The sequence below is a fragment of the Hemicordylus capensis genome, chromosome 2 (assembly GCF_027244095.1).
Source record: "Hemicordylus capensis ecotype Gifberg chromosome 2, rHemCap1.1.pri, whole genome shotgun sequence".
NCBI lineage: Eukaryota > Metazoa > Chordata > Lepidosauria > Squamata > Cordylidae > Hemicordylus > Hemicordylus capensis.
In genome coordinates, this window is record NC_069658.1 from 233,633,869 (window position 1) to 233,647,333 (window position 13,465).

General features: G+C 47.9%; 1 pseudogene; it reads right to left on the reverse strand.

Moving 5' to 3' along the window:
• The window catches only part of LOC128343361 (zinc finger protein 345-like), a 28,463-nt pseudogene extending 20,717 nt beyond the window's left edge, over positions 1 to 7,746 (reverse strand).
• Positions 7,747 to 13,465: the final 5,719 nt, after the last annotated feature.

The window sequence follows — 13,465 nt, forward strand, 5'->3', positions numbered from 1 at the left end:
GAATGTGGATCAAAAAAATGTCAAAGGAATGTGGGGCCTCCGACAGCCCTAGCTGACTCCACCCCCTCCAGGTAGCGACAAACAAAAACACTGGAGTTTACTAGCCCTAGCAAATAACATACAAACTAGGACTTATCCCTTAAAGAGAAACCAGCCCCTCAAAATCTCTCCTCCTGTTAGTTTGAAGGGGGGAAAGGTTAGATGTTGTTCTGTTTAGAAAGAAACATTGGTAGACTTACCATGAAGTGTTCTTTTTCGAGGTATGGGGAGGGCATCCTAACTTGACGGGTTGTAAATCCCAACATGCTTCGAGACAGGGCCAATCAGAATTCTTCTCTATCACTATGCCATGCCAGCCTCCATTATCCCAGTTCCGGGACTGTGAGCAAAGAGACTATTTTGAAAGACTAAAGAACAGCTGGAGAAAAAACAGAATAACTCAGCCAAAGGACAGGCATGAAAAGTAACAGGGATAGCTGAAACTATAACCCTGGGAGTCGGCCACCACCCGTAAGGAAAAACACCCCCGAGGAACAGCATCCGCAGGAGGGCCAGATGCCCTCCCCATACCTCGAAAAAAAACACTTCACAATAAGTCTACAAATGTTTCTTTTTCCGAGGCATGGGGAGGGCATCTTAACTTGACAGGACGTAACCAAGCTAAACACACAAAACCCAGGGTGGGACAGGCAGATGCTTATACCACCTGCTGTAAGATCGTCCGCCCAACTGCTGCCTGAGAGTTGTACACGGAGGGAATCTTATAATGCTTCACAAACGGAGTAATGGAACTCCAGGTGGCCGCCTTACAGATCTCTTCCAAGGGAGCCCTAGCCGAAAAAGCTGCTGAGGCAGCTGCACTCTGCGTAGAATGCGCAGTAATACCTCTAGGTACCAAGAGCCCCCCGGCTTCATATGCCAAGGAAATGGCAGCTCTAATCCAACGACCCAAGGAAACCTTTGAAGCCTTGGTACCAAGCGAACGAGGTTGAAAGGACACAAAAAGAAAATCAGTTTTCCTAAAGGACTTAGTCCTGGCGATATAAAATCTCAAGGCTCTTCGAACATCTAACTTATGCCATGCCCGCTCCTTCAGGTACGCGGGCTTTGGGCAAAAAGAGGGTAACGCGACTTCCTGAAAAAAGGGGCCAAAGACAAAAACGACTCCCTTCCCACCTTGCACACAGAGAAAAAAGGGGACAGGCCAAGAAGGCAGAAAAGAAAAAACCTATCTGAGGAGGCTGACAGAAGTGTGACCATCCAGAAGCAAAGACAGGACCGGAAATGGGATAATGGAGGCTGGCATGGCATAGTGATATCAGAGAAGAATTCTGATTGGCCTTGTCTCGAAGCATGTTGGGATAGACAACCCGTCAAGTTAGGATGCCCTCCCCATGCCTCGGAAAAAAGCTTGTTCACCTCCTCAAGCTGCTCTTTGAGCTAGGCTTTGATCTCGTTTATAATCAGCACAGCAGTGCAATTAAAATCTGCACATACAATAACATAGCCTTCACAAAACTTTGCTAATTTAGAGAATGTACTATGAAGAAAGTTAAATTGATCTTGATTTGGACTATAAACAGATGCAATAGTAAATGTCCTGTTATTTTGTCTACCATTTATAAAAATGTAACGACCCTTTGCATCTTTCTTAACTTTAATCTTGTTGCAGATTAAAAGAACCAGCCAATACTATGTCTCCTCTCTTGCTCTAGTTGACCCAGAAGCAATGAATTACTGTCCTACTGATGGATGATTAAAAATGTCTTTCTTATTCATTCCCCAGCCATGAGTCTCCTGCAATGTTGTAATAGATAGATAGATACTTTATTTATGGCCAAAACATTGTGATTACTGGCTTTTCTCTAAGAATTGCATTAAGTCGTCTTCGTTTTACTGGGGGGCCCATTCCACTGACATTATAAGATGACACTTTGATCCAAGAGATTTAAATCTTATTCAATAATTGATAACATTTTAATTGGATCATTAAAATAAAAAATAATCTCCATGGATATTGGGTGAAGAGGTCTATCAGACAACACTGCTTCCTTTCAATTTATGAAAACTCAGCCGTATTCCCCAATCTGGTGTTTAAATCCAGAAATTTTGGATAACCCACATATTTCAAAGAGACAGTAATATTATATTTAATTATTTTGGACATAATGATAGACCTGATATTTTTAGAGGTGTCATTTGGGATGCTATGAAGGCGTCTTTGAGGGGAGAACGTATCAAAGAGTGTTCCTTATTAAAAAGGAGAAATGTTGAAAGCATTAACAAGCTTTTAAAACAAATAGAAGATTTTAAAATAAAACATAAAGGAACTGATTCTTGTAACATCTACAAGAAAATTTTATTAAAAAGAAGGATTTACAGAAGAGAAAGGAATTGGAGACCTTTGAATGTCAGAAAACAGCTACAGCTATGGCTGATACTAATCAGAAATGTTACAAGCATGGGAATAAAAGTACTAAGCTTCTGGCAAATAGATTAAAGAAAAGGGCAAAATGTAAATTTTCATACTATTAGAGAAGCCAAAGTTAGTAAATTAACCAATGTTCAAGAGATTAGTAATTCTTATAAATGTTTATTCTAATTTGTACTCTAAAGTAGGTATTAATAGTATTGATAAATTTATGGAGGTTATAGGTTTTTCCCTTTTGCCGGATAGTCACAGAGAAATATTAAATAAGCCATTTACTAATTAAGATCTGTCAGAGGTGATTAGAAAATAAGAGTAATGAATCTCCTAGCCTGGATGACTTTACAGGCTTGATTTATAAAAGGTTTGGAGATCTTTTGATACCTAGACTTGTTGCTCATTTTAATTCCATCTTGGAGGGCTACCTAATATCCCGGTCATGGAAATTTTCTAGAATTACTGTGCTTTTGAAACCCAATAAGGATAAGGAATTAGTAGAATCTTGTTGACCTATTGCTCTACTTAATCAGGATTCTGAGATCTTTACAGCCTGTCTGGCGGGAAGACTGAATTGCATTCCTTGACCGACCCACCCCCGCTACATTCTACTAATTTTATAGCTCTTTTAATACCTCTTGTTAGCTGCATTCTGGCTATTTAATCAAAAGGGAGGACATCAATATTTCAAAATCATCATCAAGAAATGGTTCAGTCAAAAGAAAGCAGCTTGGGAAAGCCATTCCTGAAATGTCCCCCTCAGTGTTCCCTCTAACAGAAAATCCCAGATGTTGTCAGCTACAGCTCCCAGATTCCTTAGCCAAAGCCCACTGCATCTAGGGATTCTGGGAATTGTAGTCAACAACATTTGGGATTCCCTCTTACAGGAACACTGGTCCCCCTTCCCTCAAAACTGGACGACCAATCCCGATTCTCAAGATAGGCTTGTACATATTTTCAGCCCCTTTGGGGCTACCATGATGAAGGAGACACACTCACCTGCTGCTCTCCCTGCTTCTTCTCCTCTGCCTGGCTCAGAAGAAAACCCTCTGCCAGGGCCACCATCTGGGAACTGGTCTCCGCTCCACATTCTCTGACCCAGCTCTCCATCTCCGGGGGCAGGATGGTCAGGAACTCCTCTAAAATCACCAGGTCCAGGATCTGAGCTTTTGTGTGCCTTTCTGGCTTCAGCCACTGACAGCAAAGGCTGTGAATTCGGCTGCAAATCTCTCGGGGGCCCTCTGCCTCCTGGTAGCAGAACTGCCTAAGTCTCTGGTGCTTTGCAGCTGAGCTGGTGGTGTCCTCGCCCAGCATCTTCTGCACGGCTCTTTCCGACAATTCATCACTGCTCCTATCCTGGACAGCAAGGGGGCTTTTTCCCACTTGAGGGTGAGCTGAGTGTTCCTCTTCCATCTTTGCTCTGTACTCCAAGAAAGCTTTCCGGAATACAAAAAAATCTGGCTCTGCGATATGTTGCCCTCTTCAGGCAAGAAGTACTTAGACAGAGTTGTTAAGTCATGCCTTTGCAGTATTTGATTCTTGCATCTGAAAAGTGTTTTAGAAGGGAAAAATAGGTGATTATGGATGCAGAATCTCTTGCTTTTTATTCCCAGTTCACCAGCCAACTCACTCCAATCTGTTACAATACAGACTCCCCTTCATCGTGGAGTTAAGCTTTGACCCTGACTGAGCAGTATTGGTAGACAAATAAGTGTAAGTTATGTAACCCCAACAATTGCAAGCCTCAGGAAGGCAGAGCACACAGCCGGGACCCTTGAATTCTTAATGATGCTGAAGTTCCATTTCAGAGTGAAGACGCCAGCCGTCCCCGGACAAAAGGCATGTCCCAGCCGGCGAATTACTTTGCTGGCTGGGTAACTGATGAAGAAAGCACTTCACTGGCAGGAGAGGGCAAAGGGGCACACATCCATGCCCAGCGCCAGCCACACCCCCTGCATTGGTGTGCTGCCAGGGGAGGGGGTGTGGCTAGCACAGTGTAGCACACTCAGCGGCAGCCTCAGTGGCTTAGGAACAGAGGAAGCTGCATTATACTGAGTCAGACCATTGGTCCATCTAGCTCAGTATTGTCTACACAGACTGGCAGCAGCTTCTCCAAGGTGACAGGCAGGACTCTCTTTCAGCCCTGTCTTGGAGAAGTTGCCTGGTGGGGAACATGAAGGTGCTTTTCCCAGAGCAGCCCCACCCCCAAGGGGAATATCTTCCAGTGCTCACATGTATTCTCCCATTCAAATGCAAACCAAGACAGACCTTGCTTAACAAAGATGGCAATTCTTGCTTGCTACCACAAGACCAGTTTTATTTAACATCTCTCTTCCCTTAGTCCTGGGTCTTGTTCTGGGGCCACCAGCAACCTTGCCACGCCCTTACTGGGAGGTGCCTTCACTCTCAGGTATCCACGAGGTTGCACACTGTAAGATATTCCCCTCAGGGGATGGAGCCGCTCTGGGAGTTGCAGAAGGCTCCAAGTTCCCTCCCTGGCTTCTCCAAGAAAGGGCTGAGAGAGATTCCTGCCTGCAACCTTGGAGAAGCCGCTGCCAGTCTGTGAAGACAACACTGAGCTGGATAGACCAATGGTCTGAGTCAGTGTATGGCAGCTTCCTATGTACTACATTTCTCCATTATATGTTTGTACAAAAATAACCTTTATTTTCAAGAGCTTTTGTCTTTCACGCTGTTCCTCCTTTGGTTACTCTATATGGAGTTGTCTGGACTCCTGTAATCTATTTGTTATTCACACTTCTTCTAGGTTTGGTATTAGCAATTCTCAAATCACTATACTTACTCTTTGGATAGCTGCCTGTCTCTTTGCCTGACAAGTAGGGTCGTTGCAGAAGGGTAAAGGGATCCACTCGCATTTTGAATTCTTTCCCTCATAGTTTAAAAAGTAGAGCAACCCCAGAAATGCAACGGAGGGTGCACAAGTGCGCAAAATACACGGATCTGAGCAAGCGTTGTAAGGCATCCCCGCTTCGCTGCCTTCCTGCCCGTTCTCCCCATTCACTGCCTGGGCATCATCTTCTCCACCCCCTTCCTTGAAGAACCCCCTCCCTCCCGCCCGCCAGACAGGCACCCCCCATGCCCTTTGCTCTCCCCAGATTTCAGACAGGAGGGGAAATCCAAGGCCACCTGCCCCCACCCCGCGTGGGCTGTGCCTGTGCAGGAAGAGGCTGTCCCAGTGCACAATCCCTCACTGTCGCAAAGGCAGCCTTTCAAGGGTGGACCGCGATAGGAGCACATGGCACTGGCTTCTCCTCCAGTAACAGCTCCTATCTCACTGGGGGTTGATGGCCATGCAGACCTTGCAGCAGAGGAAACCAGAAGCCACACATACACAATACCCATGGACATCATGGGCCAGGGTTTTTAGCACCCTAGGTGAAGTATAACCTTGGCACCCTCCAAACATGCAATACAGAAGGAAACAAAAAAAAAAAAGTCTGGATGTAATTGCACAACTATGCGCATGTGTGCACACATACACTCCAACCCCCCCCCCCCCAAGGAAGCCCAAGTTCTACAGTTTGCATCAAGCACATCAGCTGCATTAGGAACCTCCTTTTCTGCATGAGTTATTTTGCTTTTTAAAAAAATTTGGATAGGGAGGAGAAAAGCCCACTCCCCTTCTCCTTTTGTTTCTAAAGACAAAAGCACTACTATATGTGCTTCCCGTTGCAATTCAACATCCAGTGAAGAAACCAGAACTTTATAAGATTACAAAACAAGCTTGCAATCCTGAGAAGAAACCCTTGAGACCCTTAATGGGGCACCCTATTACACACTACACCAATGTCTGAGTCATCCTCAGGGCTAGGAAGAGATGCTCTAAGGCAGGGCTACCAATGGCTGCTACGCCATGCCACAGCAACAGTCTGACTTCCCCCTTGCTCCAATTTAAATGAGCACTGCAGTTTTCAAGGAGCGCTGGCAGTGTGAAATTTGCAGCTTAGAGAGCCAGTTTTGTGTCATTCTTAAATTAAGCTCTACCTGTGTGGGAGGAAGACAGAAGGAGAACAGCTTGGGTGGGGCACTGACTGACTGCTGTCTTTGCCCCTGCCCCACCTTTCCTCAGGTGTGTGTAACATCTCCTTGGGCTGCTGCTGGGGCTTTGGCTGCTGCTGCTGCTGCTATATAGGGCAGGCTAGCCCAAGGGCGCGAGCCTCTTGGCGCGAGCCGAAGGGCGAGAGCACAAGGGCTCTCTGCCGTGGGGCAAGCTGCCTGAGGACCAGAAGATCTCTCTCCTTCCGCCCTGAAGAGCCATCTTCTCACAATTAAGAAGTCAGCAGGAGACTACGCAAGCCTGGTTTTGTTTTGTTTTTAATTAAGCCAAGAAGCCGTGGTGGGTTAGTCTGGGGAGATGTGTCTGGGGGAGCAAAAAAGTGGGTCTGGAGCGGGGGCGGCAATATCACAGGTAGCGGGCAGAGGGAGGTATGGCGGTGGGAGTTGGGCAGGCCGTTACAGGGGAAAACGGTCCAGGCAATTGAGGCCTGTTCCTTTTTCCGGCCCTTCTCCCAACCCTCTGACCCTAGGGAGCTCTGGGAACACTCCTTCGAGGATTAGGGTGCTGCTGCTGAATGCCAGGTCAGTTAACGCAAAAACATCTCTCATCCACGATCTGATTGTGGATGAGCGTGCTGACCTGGTATGTGTGACGGAGACCTGGTTGGATGCGCTGGGCGGGGTCGGTCTCTCTCAGCTTTGTCCTCCAGGTTTCCAGATCGTGCAGCAGCCCCGCCTCGAGGGTCGGGGAGGAGGCGTTGCGGTCATCTTTCGAGAGACCCTCCCCGTTTCCAGGTGCCCGGTCAGGCAATCTCAGAATTTCGAGTGTTTGTCCTTGAGGGTGGGCCTCCGAGATAGGCTGGGGATTCTGCTGGTGTACCGACCACCCCGCTGCACTTCAGTCTCCCTACCTGAGCTGGCGGGGGTGGTCTCGGAGGTGGCCTTGGGTTCCTCCAGGCTTATTGTTTTGGGGGATTTCAATGTCCACGCTGAGGCCCCCCTAGTGGGTGCGGCTCAGGATTTCATGGCCTCCATGGCAACCATGGGCCTGTCTCAATTGGTATCGGGCCCTACCCACGTGGCGGGACACACTCTGGATCTGGTTTTTGCCGACCGGGAAATAAATGATCTGGAGGTGGGGGAATTTGAGATCACTCCCTTGTCATGGACAGATCATCACCTGGTAGGGTTTAGTTTGACTGCTCCGTCTGCCCTCTGCAGGGGTGGTGGGCCGATTAAGATGGTCCGCCCCCGGAGGCTTATGGATCCGCTTGGATTCCAGACGGCCCTCGGGGAGTTTCCAGTGTCCAGAGCTGGTGACCCTGTCGACGCCTTGGTTGATCTCTGGAATGGAGAGGTGGCCCGGGCTGTTGACACGGTTGCCCCCAAGCGCCCTCTCCGGCTTAGTGGAGCCCGTTCCGCTCCTTGGTTTTCCTCGGAGCTTAGGGCGATGAAGCAACTCGGACGACGGCTGGAGCGACGCTGGAGGAAGAGTCGTCACGAATCCGATCGAACACGGGCTAGAACCCATTTTAGGGACTACGCCGTGGCGGTGGGGGCGGCGAAGAAACGTTTTTTCTCCGCCTCCATTGCGTCTGCTCAGTGCAGGCAAACAGAGCTGTTTCGTGTGGTGAAAACATTGCTCCACACATCCCCCCGGACAATGGGGGAGGAGCCATCTACAGCTCTTTGTGATCGGTTTGCCTGTCATTTTGCAGATAAAGTCGCTTGCATCCGTGCTGACCTGGACTCCAGAGTTTTGGCAGTTCCGGCAGACGTGCCTTTGGTACCATCTGGTCCCGTTGTGTTGGATTCTTTTCGGTTGGTGCGGCCTGAGGATGTGGACAAGATCCTGGGCAGTGTGCGGGCGACTTCGTGCGCTCTTGACCCTTGCCCTTCATGGCTAATAAAAGCTGCCAGGGAGGGGACAGGTAGATGGCTGGAGGTGATGGTTAATGCTTCATTAAGGGAGGGCAGGATGCCATCGTGCCTTAAGGAGGCGGTGGTAAGACCTTTATTAAAAAAGCCCTCCCTTGATCCCTCCAGCCTGGACAACTATAGACCTGTGTCTAACCTGCCCTTTTTGGGCAAGGTGATGGAGCGTGTGGTGGCGTCCCAGCTGCAGAGGGTCTTGGATGATACGGATTATCTGGACCCTTTTCAATCTGGCTTCCGCCCCGGGTATGGGACTGAGACTGCCTTGGTCGCTCTAGTGGATGACCTACGCCGGGAACTAGACAGGGGGAGTGCGTCCCTGTTGGTTCTGCTGGACCTCTCGGCGGCGTTCGATACCATCGACCATGGTATCCTTCTGGGCCGCCTCTCGAGTATGGGAATCGGAGGCACTGCGTTGCAGTGGTTCCGGTCCTTTCTTGAGGGGAGGGTCCAGAAGGTGGTGCTGGGGGACTACTGCTCGGCCCCGTGGCCGTTGGCCTGTGGGGTCCCGCAGGGTTCGGTCTTGTCCCCCATGCTGTTTAACATCTACATGAAGCCGCTGGGAGAGGTCATCCGGGGATTTGGACTGAGTTGTCAGCAATATGCGGATGACACTCAGCTCTATCTCTCCTTGTCATCTGATCCTAGGGAGGCAGTGGATGTCCTGAACCGGGGACTGGAGGCCGTGATGGGTTGGATGTGGGCTAACAAACTGAAATTGAATCCGGATAAGACGGAGGTGCTGTTGGTCAGTAGGAGAGCCAATCGGGATGTGGAGATTTTACCAGTTCTGGATGGGGTTGCACTCCCCTTGAAGGAACAAGTACGCAGCTTGGGGGTACTACTGGACCCGGCTCTGCTTTTGGAAGCTCAGGTGGAGGCGGTGGCCAGGGGTGCCTTTGCACGGCTTCGGCTGGTGCGCCAGCTGCGTCCCTTTCTCGAGAAGGCAGATCTGGCCACGGTTACCCACGCCTTAGTCACGTCGCGGCTGGATTACTGTAACGCGCTCTACGTGGGGCTGCCCTTGAAGAATATCCGGAAACTGCAGCTAGTGCAAAACGCGGCAGCGAGGGTGTTATCCAGAGCTGCCCGTTGGGAACATATCACCCCCATTTTGAAAGAACTGCACTGGCTACCAGTTCGTTTCCGGGTCCAATTCAAGGTGCTGGTTTTGACCTTTAAAGCCCTAAACGGTTTTGGGCCCAGGGTATTTGAGGGACCGCCTGCTCCCAAGGGTTGCTGCCCGCTTGACGAGGACATCTGAGGGGGCCCTGCTCCGGGTGCCGACAATGAGAGAGGCCCGGCTGTCGTGCACTCGGGACAGGGCCTTCTCTGTTGCTGCCCCCAGACTCTGGAATGCTCTCCCAGTGGTCATTCGCTCCTCGGACTCCATCATGGCTTTTAGAAAGCTTGTAAAGACTTGGCTTTTTACCCAGGCTTTTACATAATCGTTTTTACTGCTGCTTCTGGGTGTTTTTATTTCTTGTATTGTTTTATGCCTGTTTTTATATGTTTTTATACTCTTAGCATGTTGTTTTTATTGTGTTTTTATTGTATGTTTTTAACTTTTGTAAACCGCCTTGGGGCTATATTTTAACGAAAGGCGGTATAAAAATGCAAAAATAAATAAATAAATAAAAATAAATAAATATGTGGAAAGTAATTACATGGCTGCTCCCTTCCTAACGTAACAGGTAGTTCAACGCCCCGCCCACCATTGTTACACTTGGGTACTAAAGTTCAAGGGAAGCTTTTCTGTATCCTTCCCAGCAGAACGGGGGAAAGTGCTGCTGCTGAAACAATTCCGAACTAACGTTACTTACATACAGCTGATCAACAAGAACGGCATTTTAAAAGCCGGTTTAGAGCCGCCGCCTCTCCCGTTACAGTCCAAACTCTACCTGTGTGATAGCCGCTTACTAGCGAAGTGAATAGCGAGGGAAAAGGAAGCAAACCACCCCAAGCATGCTCTGCTTTCAAGAACAGGGGAAGCGCTTGCAGAGGACTCAGCAGCAGCCGGGGAGGGGAGGGGGAGTCAGCCCAGTCCTGGGAATCGTCTCCGCTCTGCTGAATCCCGGGGCTTTTCTGCTTGTATGCTCGAGAGCCGGTCTCCTTTAAGTTTTCCCACGTGCGGAATAGAGAAAGCGCCACAGCGGCCCGGCTCGGCCCCAAGCCTCCTTGCCACCTTCCCTGCCTCACCTGTTCTGCCCTTCTAGCCGGGAAGCTGCACACGAGTTCTTTTCTTGGTGCTCACATCCATGCTTGCGCTTTCCTTTGCTTTTCCCGCGGGGGGGGGGAGGAGGAGCTTGGGCGGGTCGCCCAATGCATGCAATCTCGCGAGAGGAAGGGCTGCTGGAGTGGGTGGGGCTGGTGCATAAGCTGGCCGGGCACTGGGGTCCAACTTTTTCTTTCTTTCTTTTTTTTAGCACGGGGTATATGTGCCCTTTCTTCTGATTCAAACCTTCAGCTCAGATACCCCATGAAAAGAGTGTGTGGTGTGAGTGTACACACATGTCAATGGCACACTGATGAGAAGACAGGCTGCTCTATAAACAGTCTTCAAAGTAAACTCAACACACTAGCCAGTATATCACACTCATACAAACGGAGGCTTCAACAAGAAGTATCTGTGTGCTGGCGGATCTCTCTCTCTCTCTCTCTCTCTCACACACACACACACACAAAACATAAGAGTTAGGTGTTTGTTTGTTTTTAGGTTCCTTGAAGATGAAGCAAGGGAGACTTTGGCTAGTCTGCCAGACATTTCCATTGATGAGGGGAAAACCCCCTGTAAAATGAAGAAAAATGCAGTGGAAAACTAATGAAACATATTAAACATATTAACCATACTAAAAAAAATTTATAGATTCTAAATCACAATTCATATATACAATTTAGAAAATCAAATGCAATCAATATAAAGATAAGAACCATAATTTACAAGATAGATAACCATAAACCGCAATATATGGGAATATAAGCAGTTATAATACAAAAACTATACTAAAGCTGTACATAAGTACTAATGAATATTCCAGTGTCCAAAGAGTGAAAGTCCATGATTAGGTGGAAAAATCCATCCAATACTGGAGAAGTGTTGAAAACAGTGAAGCCCATCACAAAAATGCCATAAATAGATAGAGGTAAACTCTTGGAAATACAATGCTGTAAAAGGAGAAGCTGAACTTCTGCATGGACCCAATGGGTTAAATTTCTTCAATAATTCACTCCAACCAGGGTAATGGTCTTGTGAAAATCTTCATGGGTCTCCCATATATAGCAAAAAGTAAGTTTAACTCTGTATTCCAAGGTTTAAACAAATAAACTTGGGTAAGCACATTCAGATATTCCTGGGTGTAATCAAATAGTCCTTGAAAAGCTGTCTAGATATCAGCTGTTTTCGCATGTGCTTCATCATGAAGGACTATAAAGATAAAACACATATAAACAACATCGTATTATCTATTTAACAATGGTGCAAGCAAGAACTCCTTGCTAAGGCATCATGAAAATATATTTTACCTATAAGTAAATATGGGACTTTCTTAAAAGTCATGAATTTTATCTCTGTTGCATTCCCACTGAATATGCTCCATATATACCTTATTCAATTACACATAAGGCTTGATAATGCACAGTCATGCTGACTCTGATGTATTGCCAGATGGAGATTTAATTATGCACCCAGGTGTTCCTACCACCCACCAAACACCAAAGCAATTGGACACTCCTGTGATTATTAATGAGTTTCTGAAGATTTTTTTTTCCAATTTTTGCATTTCTCCTATAGGAAATAATGGGGATTTGAGGAGATTCCCCATCTTTGGGGGTGCCAGGGCACCCCAAAGTCAGTCTGAGGGCACAGCAGGTATGGCCTCAACTCCCCCCAGGCAGCCCCAAGTTTTTAGGACTTATTGTTCTTTTAAAAATAATTTTTAAAAGAGTTTTTTCCTTTCATTGCAATGCATAGGAATTTCCTCCCATTCATAAGTAGAACTGTGTGTGACCTTAATTGCTGTGAACTCTGAGTTCAGAGTTCACAGCAATTAATGTCACTCTCACTGTTCTACTTATATTAACTTATCGACTTATAATCTTTGCCGGACCTACCCGGAGAGGCCAGGGACTGAATCTGGAACCTTCTGCATGCTTAGCGGATGCTCTACCACTGAGTTATGGCCACACCCCCAAGGATGGCATATATGGGTCTCCCATCCAGGTGCTGACCACAGCAAGACCTGCTTAACTTCAGCAAAGTGGTTATATTGTGTGCCCTTCTTAGACCATGCTCTCAGATGGAGGAGATCAACTCTTTTCCTGGGGAGAGCATGCAAAATGTCATCCCTCTTCTTTTAGATAGCAGTGCAATGTAGTGGTGAGAGAGGTCACTTGAGAACCCCTTTTCTTTCTGGACCTGAAGTAAGCCCCATGGGGGAAGGTGTAGGAGATGGGAGTTCCAGTGCATCAAGCTTTTGCACCAACTGGAGGACTAGAGGCCACCTCCAGCCTCAGAGGCAGGATGCCTCTGAGGACCAGTTGCAGGGGAGCAACAGCAGGAGAACAAGGGCAGGTGTAGTACAATCTGAAAGGGACAGGGAAAACTGTCAGCCTCGTGCATCAGAGAAGAGCACCCTTCAGGAAAGCCCTCCTGGTTGACAGGGGCGTAACCAGGCTGGAGTGGGCCCAGAGACAAAATTTTAAAATGGGCCCCTCGCTGATGCACACACACACACACTTCACAATATATAGTCATGTGACTTGCCTCATGTGACTTGCCTCTGGGGGGCCCCTTGAGGCGTGGGGGCCCCCAGGCAGCCGCCTCCCCTTGCCTAATGGTAGTTACGCCCCTGCTGGTTAATATTTATGCCATTAGGAGCTGAACACTGCCATTCCTTCTGAAAAGAGCACCCATCGGAATTGAAAAGGGAGGGGGGAGTGAGATCTGCTGGGTCCCAGCCCAGGAGTGGAAGCATGGTCCCTGGAAATTGATTGGAGCCCAGTGCAGGACTGGAACTCAGAACCTGTGTGTGCAAACAGCAGTACCTCTGCTGTAACCCCACACAATGAGAGCTCCTTGCCTGCTCATAA